We start from the raw sequence: 11,698 nt of genomic DNA, 5'->3' as shown, positions 1-11,698 counted from the left end.
TTGTATTTTACTAGGCAAGTCAGTTAAGAACATGTTCTTATTTTCATTGACAGCCTAGGAACAATGGGTTAACTGCCTTGTTCAGGGGCAGAACGACATATTTTTACCTTGTCAGCTCAGGGATTCGATCTTGAAACCTTTCGGTTACTAGTCCAACACTAACCACTATAGTACCTGCTGCCCCAAATTGAAGGAATGATGGATGGTGCTAAATACAGGGAAATTCTTGAGGGAAACCTGTTTCAGTCTTCCAGAGATTTGATGTCTGGGACAGAGGTTTCCCTTCCAGCAGGACAACGACTCTAAGCAGACTGCTAAAGAAACACTTAAGTGGTTTAAGGGTAAACATTTAAATGTCTTGGAATGGCCTAGTCAAAGCCCAGACCTCAATCCAATTGAGAATCTGTGGTTTGACTTAAAGATTGTTGTACACCAGCGGAACCCATCCAACTTGAAGAAAGTGAAGCAGTTTTGCCTTGGAAGAATGGGCAAAAATCCCAGTGGCTAGATGTGCCAAGCTTTTATAGAGACATATCCTAGAGACTTGCAGCTGTAATTGCTGCAAAAGGTGGCTCTACAGAGTATTGACTTTGAGGGGGTGAATAGTTACGCACGCTCATGTTTTCTGTTTTTTTTTGTCTGATTTCTTGTTTGTTTCACAATAAAACACATGTTGCATCTTCAAAGTGGTAGACATGTTGTGTAAATCAAATGATACAAACCCCCCAAAAATCTATTTTAATTCCAGGTTGTAAGGCAACAAAATAGGAAAAATGCCAAGGGGGGTGAATACTTTCTCAAGCCACTGTAAGCAGACAATGAAAGCTCTTACAATATTCGAAGATGACATTTCTCTAAAACAGGCTATAGGCTACATGTGCACCACCAAGTCAGAACAGTAGGCTAAGCTATGAATAAAGGGAAAGGGGCCAAATTATTAGGGTGAGGCACATGGGCTACTAACAGCTTACTACACAACAAAGACTTAGTATTACTTTCTTAGCTACAGTATACATATCTCCCTGGTATATTACATAATGTTTGTCAGCAGCATACAATACATTTTTGGACTCACATTGTTGTGCTGTGCTCACTTGAACAGGAGGGTGGCGCGGCAGTCATCAGACTTTGTCACCAAAGCCTGGCCATCTCTGGATTTATGGTGCTTTCAAGACAACTGGGAACTCAGAAAAAAAACAATGTTGAATCATGATGTCAGTGATCTTCAGGTCGAAGCTCTAGAAAGAGGCTAGAGCTCCCGACTTGGAATTCTAAGTTGAATGACCGTTCTGTTGTCTTGAACTCACTGAAGTCTGAAATTTCCCAGTTCCCGAGTTTCCAGTTGTTTTGAATATGGCAGAAGTCATGCTGGATTGACAGCATGGCCAATATATTCCACTTTTTCTGGCCTATGGTGTTGAATGTGTATCCTTTTAAGCTTGGAAAAGAGACCTTTAAACCCACACTTGGACCACCCTCCCACTCCACTGAGTAGCAGGCTAGTGATTGCTTTGCAACGCTTATAGTTACCCACTAATTCCTTCCAAACAACTCTTTGTTGAATTTGCGATGTCCAACTTGTTGTGTAATGTTTATGTCCAATGGCCGATGAGCACCGATACATTTTATCCATAATTTTGCTTCATATGACAAGAATTGAAAGGATTTGCCAGTCGATTGTCAACGTGATTCATGAAGATGACTGCATGTCTAGCTTGCTAGCTAAGATTTTGAAAGTATGATGTTGACATGATCAGTCCAATCAAAGCTACGGTAGATATAACGTGATTTGACATAATTTTATCTGTGGCTAATGACCTTGAGCCTTCTTGGATGGGCATTTCTAATGTAACTCTATGGCAGTATCCAAGGCGCTTGAATTTTCCAGCTCTCCCCGTAGATTTTTGCCATGACGTACAGTAGTGTCCCCATGAGTGACAGAACACTGAGCCAATCACGTTGCAACTAGAGAACATTTACCAACCTGGCTTCCCCACCACCACAGAAAGCACTGAGCTAAGCTGAGATCCCTTACTCAAGAAAGCAAAAAAGAGACCATGCAGCTTTATTAACTGAATAATTAAAAATATATGTATATCTATATGTGACAGGCAATGCCACTGCTGAATACAACTGCAACTTTAAATCAATATAGTGTTTGTGTTTGAATTAAGATGCAGGATTAAGATGTCAAATCTGCTGCCACCCACAAGATGCAGTAGTGATAAAGTCCGGAGAATGTGGAGTTTCTTATCATTCATCAAACTGAAAGTACTACCTTTAGATTCATACTGTTACAGTAAGGTCACCGTAGTTCCATTTTTAGCGACGTTCCAATTCCCTTTTCACTTCTGCATTCATAGTTGATTTGGTGTTCAGCAGCGTAAGTGTCTGACCGCTTAAGAGAACGCAAGTTCTACAGCTACAACAGGTAGGAAATGTATTAACTCACAGGATTTCTGCACTTCTATTCTCTCTCTCCTAGACAAGGATAACTCTTATCTATATGTGTTAGCAAACCAGCAGTGAACAGTTAAGTAATGATGGTTCAATTGTAGCATTGTGTCAACAATAGATATATTTAGTTAGCCTATGTGGCTGTGGGGAGTGTGACGGTGGGGAGCCTAGAAACTGACTGGAGTGGGAGTAAAAATAAGATACTGCCGAAGTGCAGAAGGGACACACAACGACTACAGTGTTATCACTTCTCGTCTTCATGAAAAAGTACATTTTACATTTTGTCTCATCCGCCATTCAGGTCAATCCCAGCAATCTGTGTCACGCACCATGGGCAGATGTATCCAAGGTGCGTACCTGAGCTACTTCCTTTATAAAGGTTTAGCCACGTTACAATCTGACGGCATTACAGAAGCCTAAAGAAATTGGTGTTTAACATACCGGCAAATCTGATGCCCAACTGTGCAGTCGATGACGTGGCACGCAGCCATTGGTTGATGAAATGTAGTCCGTCTGGAATGTGACCCATGTAACATGACATCATAACTCTTAATATACATATTGCACCCCTCTAGAGAACAGTTAGTCATGGTATGGCTGCGCTGTTGATGATAACTGAAGGGTAGGGAAACAATGACACATGTCTGTTTATAAATGTACACGATTATAAATGTATACATTTATATAGGTTTCTAAAATGTAAAGATGTTATATCATCATGCTATGCAACCATAGATAGGGCATGAAACAACAACAAAAACATTTTGTGTTGTCTAATTCTGCAGTTTGCAAGCTGGTCCTATGGGTTGCAGTTTGTGTGACCTTCATTGTATTGGGTAAGTAGCTAGTAAGAAAAACATATCGTTATCATACCGCATCATCTTTCATCGACAAAACTCCTCTACTTCTCCACATAGGTGCTGTGTACACTGATGACTGCCCAGTGAAACGTGTCATCCCTATCCACATGATCATTTCTGGATCTTTCGGTCTCCTCTCTGTATTCTTCTCCTGCTGCAAGGACCGTGTTGTGTGCCAACATTTGTCTAAACTATTTTGGTTCATGATCATCATCTGGCTCATTATTGGTACGAGACGTCAAATTACGATACATGTTGCCTGGTTTGAATATTTTTTAAATGCTTCCTTCCTCACACCTTTCCTCCCGCCTTTCCTCCCTCCTTTCTTTGAGGTAATCACTGATCTGTTTCTGTATTGCTTCCAACAATCCAACATTATCAGCTCAGTGATTACTTCACGGAAGGAAGGAAGGAAGGAAGGAAGGAAGGAAGGAAGGAAGGAAGGAAGGAAGGAAGGAAGGAAGGAAGGAAGGAAGGAAGGAAGGAAGGAAGGAAGGAAGGAAGGAATGTACTGAAACTGTCATTTCAGCAAGCACCATCTCAGATTGTTCTGAAATCATTTCTGTAGTTAGAAACAGATAAGATTAGGATTTCTGCAACATTATTTTGTTGAAAAATAATTTGATCTCTGAGAAGCTAAATTGATTGCCAAATTGCCCATTTTAATTTATAGTATTCATATAATATTCTATAAATGTAGTCTGATTTGGACCAAACTTTTATCTAACTTAGCCTTAACTCTACACTGCACAAAACTACACAAGATCTCTCAAACTGTGTACATTGATTACATTTCCTACTGCTTTGTCTACAGGCCATTTTTGGACCTTCTCTGTATTCCAACCCAACTACGCACGGAAAGAGATCATCGACAACACAGTATACTGCAACAAATCTCTATACCTCTTTGTGGCCTCTACCACCATCATATTGGACATTATTATATGTACAGTGCCTTGCGAAAGTATTCGGCCCCCTTGAACTTTGCAACCTTTTGCCACATTTCAGGCTTCAAACATAAATATATAAAACTGTATTTTTTTGTGAAGAATCAACAACAAGTGGGACACAATCATGAAGTGGAACGACATTTATTGGACATTTAAAACTTTTTTAACAAATCAAAAACTGAAAAATTAGGCGTGCAAAATTAGTCAGCCCCTTTACTTTCAGTGCAGCAAACTCTCTCCAGAAGTTCGGTGAGGATCTCTGAATGATCCAATGTTGACCTAAATGACTAATGATGATAAATACAATCCACCTGTGTGTAATCCAGTCTCCGTATAAATGCACCTGCACTGTGATAGTCTCAGAGGTCCGTTAAAAGCGCAGAGAGCATCATGAAGAACAAGGAACACACCAGGCAGGTCCGAGATACTGTTGTGAAGAAGTTTAAAGCCGGATTTGGATACAAAAATATTTCCCAAGCTTTAAACATCCCAAGGAGCACTGTGCAAGCGATAATATTGAAATGGAAGGAGTATCAGACCACTGCAAATCTACCAAGACCTGGCCGTCCCTCTAAACTTTCAGCTCATACAAGGAGAAGACTGATCAGAGATGCAGCCAAGAGGCCCATGATCACTCTGGATGAACTGCAGAGATCTACAGCTGAGGTGGGAGACTCTGTCCATAGGACAACAATCAGTCGTATATTGCACAAATCTGGCCTTTATGGAAGAGTGGCAAGAAGAAAGCCATTTCTTAAAGATATCCATAAAAAGTGTTGTTTAAAGTTTGCCACAAGCCACCTGGGAGACACACCAAACATGTGGAAGAAGGTGCTCTGGTCAGATGAAACCAAAATTGAACTTTTTGGCAACAATGCAAAACGTTATGGTTGGCGTAAAAGCAACACCCTGAACACACCATCCCCACTGTCAAACATGGTGGTGGCAGCATCATGGTTTGGGCCTGCTTTTCTTCAGCAGGGACAGGGAAGATGGTTAAAATTGATGGGAAGATGGATGGAGCCAAATACAGGACCATTCTGGAAGAAAACCTGATGGAGTCTGCAAAAGATCTGAGACTGGGATGGAGATTTGTCTTCCAAAAGACTGATCCAAAACATAAAGCAAAATCTACAATGGAATGGTTCAAAAATAAACATATCCAGGTGTTAGAATGGCCAAGTCAAAGTCCAGACCTGAATCCAATCGAGAATCTGTGGAAAGAACTGAAAACTGCTGTTCACAAATGCTCACCATCCAACCTCACTAAGCTCGAGCTGTTTTGCAAGGAGGAATGGGAAAAAATGTCAGTCTCTCGATGTGCAAAACTGATAGAGACATACCCCAAGCGACTTACAGCTGTAATCGCAGCAAAAGGTGGCGCTACAAAGTATTAACTTAAAGGGGCTGAATAATTTTGCACGCCCAATTTTTCAGTTTTTGATTTGTTAAAAAAGTTTGAAATATCCAATAAATGTCGTTCCACTTCATGATTGTGTCCCACTTGTTGTTGATTCTTCACAAAAAATACAGTTTTATATCTTTATGTTTGAAGCCTGAAATGTGGCAAAAGGTCGCAAAGTTCAAGGGGGCCGAATACTTTCGCAAGGCACTGTATGTGGCTGCTTGTGTTGTTTGATGTATGTAAATGCTTCATACTTTGTCTGGTCTGCTGTGTCTCTTTGTGCAAGTCTGACGATGTCAAACCTGTGCAGGTTGTTGAGCCTTTGAGGGTTGTGGAGACTGAGGACTGTGTTGAACCTAAGGAGTGTGTGGGGACTGACCTGTGTGTGGGGACTGAAGTGTGTGTATGGGGATTGAGGTGTGTGTGGAGACTCAGGTTGAGTGTGGGGCATGATGAGAGTGTGAGACATGAAGAGAGTGTGGAGTATGTGGAGAGTGTGGAGTATAAGGAGTATGTGGTAACTGGGCAGAGTGAGTCCAACACTGCTCATTATTAATGCAATTCACTATTCACAATACCAATAGTAATTTACATGAATGTGTCTATTTTGGGGGATGAGATAATGTAAAAATGTAGATGTCATCATAAAAAATAAGCAATCAATGGGTCAATTTGTGCCATTATGTTGCCAAAAATCTGAAGATTAAAATAAAAATATTAATTCCCACTTTGATTTTCAAGATTTAAAATGGAGACAAATATTATCGTTACCATTTTTGAGCAGAATGATAGTAATTTGGCTAATAGGCTGCTGTTCCACTTCACAAACACCCGCCCTGAAATAGTTTAGTGGAACGGCCCATCAATGAAAACGCACACCCAAAGAAAATGGACTGGTGTGTTAAAATGGTCTGTTCTACTGTATCTTAGTCAATGCCGCTCTGACATTGCTCGTCCATTGAATTGATAAAATGTGTGTTGTGTTCTTCCACAATAAAAAGGCCAGGGCTTCGAGACTGGTGTGTTTCATTTGACCTACTCTATTTGAGTTGGCATAATTCAAATGATTGCCAATCTATTCAAATGAAGTTGTGCTGCCTTACTGTAACATTGTAAATTGTCAGTCGCCCGTACCGTTTCGATAAGGTAGCCAACAGTAGCTTGTGATATTGGCTGCTTTCAGTCGCCCGCAGCACCAGACGAGGGACCGCAAGAGCATGCGCTGTTGAGAGCGGTGGCTCCGTCAGTTAATGAGAAATGGTGAAATTGAATTATTTTCTGACTTTCCCCAAGCGCAGATCTCTCAGTAGTAGTGTTTACTTCACTGACACACGCACAACCAAGGTAAGTTTACCATATCGCAATCAAATACATTTGACATGTTTTGCCAAATTCTGTAAAGGTTTTTGATTGATATTTTTTTTTTATCATAGCCTACATTCTAATGCCGACAATCCATGGATGCGTTCATTGGACGAAAGTCGACGAAAGAATAAAAGGCTGATCATTACTGGTTATCAATTGTCTGCATAGGTTCTTGGTTATTGGTATTAACTTAATATGATTAAATGACATAGTATTAGCTCAATATTATTAATTGTGATGTAGAACTGTCCAACTGTGTTTTATTGAAAAAAGATATAGTCTGTGATGGACTAACAAAATGCTAACGTGAACAAGTGTGACAGATCAGGTTACTTCACTATTTAATGTAACTTCAACCAAACATAAAACTTTGTATGAAAACACAACGAGAGGTGAAATTGCAAAGCTAAGAAAATCAAATATAGGTAAGGGCCAGCAAAGACAGACAGGTGTGTGTGTATAGTTATGGGATTGGTGATTGTGTGATTGATGTTTGTGTCAACTTTTCATGGTAGATATACAGTGCATTCAGAAAGTATTAAGACCCCTTGACTTTTTCTACATTTTGTTAAGTTACAGCCTTGTTCTAAAATTGATTAAATAATGATCCCCCCCTCTAATCCATAGACAATACCACATAATGGCAAAACAAAAACTGAAATATGACATTTACATAAGTATTCAGATCTTTTACTCAGTACTTTGTCGAAGCACCTTTGGCAGCGATTACAGCCTCGAGTCTTCTTGGGTATGAACGCTAAAAGCTTGGCACACCTGTATTTGGGGAGTTTTTCCAATTCTTCCCTGCAGATCTTCTCAAGCTCTGTCAGGTTAGATGGGGAGCGTCGCTGCACAGCTATTTTCAGGTCTCAAGATGTTCGATTGGGTTCAAGTTCAGGCTCTGGCTGGGCCACTCAAGGACATTCAGAGACCTGTCCCAAAGCCACTCCTGCGTTGTTTTGGCTGTGTGCTTAAGGTCGTTGTCCAGATGGAAGGTGAACATTCGCCCCAGTCTGAGGTCCTGAGCGCTCATGAGGAGGTTTTCATCAAGGATCTCTCTGATCTCTCTCCGTTCAATTCAATTCAATTTCAATTCAAGGGCTTTATTGGCATGGGAAACATGTGTTAACATTGCCAAAGCAAGTGAGGTAGACAACATACAAAGTGAATATATCAAGTGAAAAACAACAGAAATTAACAGTAAACATTACACATACAACAGTTTCAAAACAGTAAAGACATTACAAATGTCATATTATATATATATATATATATATATATATATATACAATGTACAAATAGTTAAAGGACACAAGATAAAATAAATAAGCATAAATATGGGTTGTATTTACAATGGTGTTTGTTCTTCACTGGTTGCCCTTTTCTCGTGGCAACAGGTCACAAATCTTGCTGCTGTGATGGCACACTGTGGAATTTCACCCAGTAGATATGGGAGTTTTTCAAAATTGGATATGTTTTCGAATTCTTTGTGGATCTGTGTGATCTGGGGGAAATATGTCTCTCTAATATGGTCATACATTGGGCAGGAGGTTAGGAAGTGCAGCTCAGTTTCCACCTCATTTTGTGGGCAGTGAGCACATAGCCTGTCTTCTCTTGAGAGCCATGTCTGCCTACGGCGGCCTTTCTCAATAGCAAGGCTATGCTCACTGAGTCTGTACATAGTTAAAGCTTTCCTTAATTTTGGGTCAGTCACAGTGGTCAGGTATTCTGCCGCTGTGTACTCTCTGTGTAGGGCCAAATAGCATTCTAGTTTGCTCTGTTTTTTTGTTAATTCTTTCCAATGTGTTAAGTAATTATCTTTTTGTTTTCTCATGATTTGGTTGGGCCTAATTGTGCTGTTGTCCTGGGGCTCTGTAGGGTGTGTTTGTGTTTGTGAACAGAGCCCCAGGACCAGCTTGCTTAGGGGACTCTTCTCCAGGTTCATCTCTCTGTTTGTGATGGCTTTGTTATGGAAGGTTTGTGAATCGCTTCCTTTTAGGTGGTTGTAGAATTTAATGGCTCTTTTCTGGATTTTGATCATTAGTGGGTATCGGCCTAATTCTGCTCTGCATGCATTATTTGGTGTTTTACGTTGTACACAGAGGATATTTTTGCAGAATTCTGCGTGCAGAGTCTCAATTTGGTGTTTGTCCCATTTTGTGAAGTCTTGGTTGGTGAGCGGACCCCAGACCTCACAACCATAAAGGGCAATGGGCTCTATGACTGATTCAAGTATTTTTAGCCAAATCCTAATTGGTATGTTGAAATTTATGTTTCTTTTGATGGCATAGAATGCCCTTCTTGCCTTGTCTCTCAGATCGTTCACACCTTTGTGGAAGTTACCTGTGGCGCTGATGTTTAGGCCAAGGTATGTATAGTTTTTTGTGTGCTCTAGGGCAACAGTGTCTAGATGGAATTTGTATTTGTGGTCCTGGTGACTGGACCTTTTTTGGAACATCATTATTTTGGTCTTACTGAGATTTACATTGTAGAATAATTGTGAAGACATCACAACTTTGAAATAACACATATGGTATCATGTAGTAACCAAAAAAGTGTTAAACAAATCAAAACATATTTTATATTTGAAATTCTTCAAAGTAGCCACCCTTTGCCTTTATGACAGCTTTGCACACTCTTGGCATTCTCTCAGCCAGCATTACCTAGAATGCTTTTCCAACAGTCTTGAATGAGTTCCCATATTTGCTGAGCACTTGTTGGCTGCTTTTCCTTCCCTCTGCGATCCAACTCATCCCAAACCATCTCAATTGGATTGAGGTCGGGTGATTGTGGAGGCCAGGTCATCTGATGCAGCACTCCATCACTCTCCTTCTTGGTCAAATAGCCCTTACATAGCCTGGAGGTGTATTGGGTCATTGTCCTGTTGAAAAACAAATGATAGTCCCACTATGCGCAAACCAGATGGGATGGCATATCGCTGCGCTGCAGAATAATATATATGCCATTTAGCAGACGCTTTTATCCAAAGCGACTTACAGTCATATGTGCATACATTCTACGTATGGGTGGTCCCGGGGATCGAACCCACTACCCTTGCGTTACAAGCGCCATGCTCTACCAACTGAGCTACAGAAGGACCTGGTGTGGTAGCCATGCTGGTTAAATGTGCCTTGAATTCTAAATAAATCACAGACAGTGTCACCAGCAAAGTACCCCAACACCATCACACCTCCATGCTTCACGGTGGGAACCACACATGCAAAGATAATTTGTTCACCTACTCTGCGTCTTCCAAAGACACGGCAGTTGGAACCAAAAATGTCAATTTAGACTCATCAGATCAAAGGACAGATTTCCACCGGTCTAATGTCCATCCTCCGCTGTGCAATCTGGTTTCCGAGCCGGTCACGGGTGCACCTCAGCCACGCTCAAGGTACTAAACGATATCATAACTGCCATCGATAAAAGACAGTACTGTGCAGCCGTCTTCATCGACCTTGCCAAGGCTTTCGACTCGGTCAATCACCATATTCTTATCGGCAGACTCAGTAGCCTCGGTTTTTCAGATGACTGCCTTGCCTGGTTCACCAATTACTTTGCAGACAGAGTTCAGTGTGTCAAATCGGAGGGCATGCTGTCCGGTCCTCTGGAAGTCTCTATGGGGGTGCCACAGAGTTCAATCCTCGGGCCGACTTTTTTTTCTGTATATATCAATGATGTTGCTCTTGCTACGGGCGATTTCCTGATCCACCTCTACGCAGACGACACCATTCTATATACTTCCGGCCCATCCTTGGACACTGTGCTATCTAACCTCCAAACGAGCTTCAATGCCATACAACACTCCTTCCGTGGCCTCCAACTGCTCTTAAACACTAGTAAAACCAAATGCATGCTTTTCAACCGTTCGCTGCCTGCACCCGCACGCCTGACCAGCATCACTACCCTGGATGGTTCCAACCTTGAATATGTGGACATCTATAAGTACCTAGGTGTCTGGCTAGACTGTAAACTCTCCTTCCAGCCTCATATCAAACATCTCCAATCGAAAATCAAATCAAGAGTCGGCTTTCTATTCCGCAACAAAGCCTCCTTCACTCACGCCGCCAAACTTACCCTAGTAAAACTGACTATCCTACCAATCCTCGACTTCGGCGATTGATAGAGGAATTCTAAATTCCTTTATGTTTTAATTGCCAAAACCAATTTCGCACTCGTTTCTAATTCATTAATGATGTGTTTTCTAATTCATTAATGATGTGTAAAAAGTTCATCCCTAATAAGTTTTATGCACTATTGTTAAGTGACTGTCCCACTGGATGTCATAAGAGACCAGTCTTGGAAAGAGCCAAATGACTTAAATGTAATGTAATGTAAAAGCCGGGTAAGAGCGTTTAATTCCAGAGAGTACTAAATGCTTACACACATTTCCACAGGTTATAAACTGAACATGACATCATCAGTTTCCCACCCTCTCTCCGATTCTCACAAGAACCCATTGTTTTAGGAATGGAACATCTCCCAGACATTTCTTATCTGTCTGAAAAGCCATAGCATCACTCCCCTTTTAAACCTTCCAAGAGACACAGACAATTAATTTGTTCTGCTTACATTTTCAGTAACAGCTTAACCAATAACTTTTACTTTTCATACCATAACATAATAGTATTAGAATAAATGGTTCTAATCAATAATGTATA

At 40.9% G+C, this 11,698-nt stretch overlaps 1 long non-coding RNA gene across 1 annotated transcript; it reads left to right on the top strand.

Moving 5' to 3' along the window:
- The first annotated feature begins 2,684 nt into the window (after positions 1-2,684).
- On the top strand, positions 2,685-4,314 carry LOC124013718. The gene is made up of 3 exons (XR_006834918.1): positions 2,685-2,806; positions 3,243-3,293; positions 4,132-4,314. It is a non-coding gene; the product is annotated as an uncharacterized LOC124013718 (long non-coding RNA).
- Positions 4,315-11,698: the final 7,384 nt, after the last annotated feature.

The sequence above is a fragment of the Oncorhynchus gorbuscha genome, linkage group LG25, assembly GCF_021184085.1.
Source record: "Oncorhynchus gorbuscha isolate QuinsamMale2020 ecotype Even-year linkage group LG25, OgorEven_v1.0, whole genome shotgun sequence".
NCBI lineage: Eukaryota > Metazoa > Chordata > Actinopteri > Salmoniformes > Salmonidae > Oncorhynchus > Oncorhynchus gorbuscha.
The sequence above is the reverse complement of the archived record's forward strand: the minus strand, read 5'-3'. Positions and strand labels throughout refer to the sequence as shown.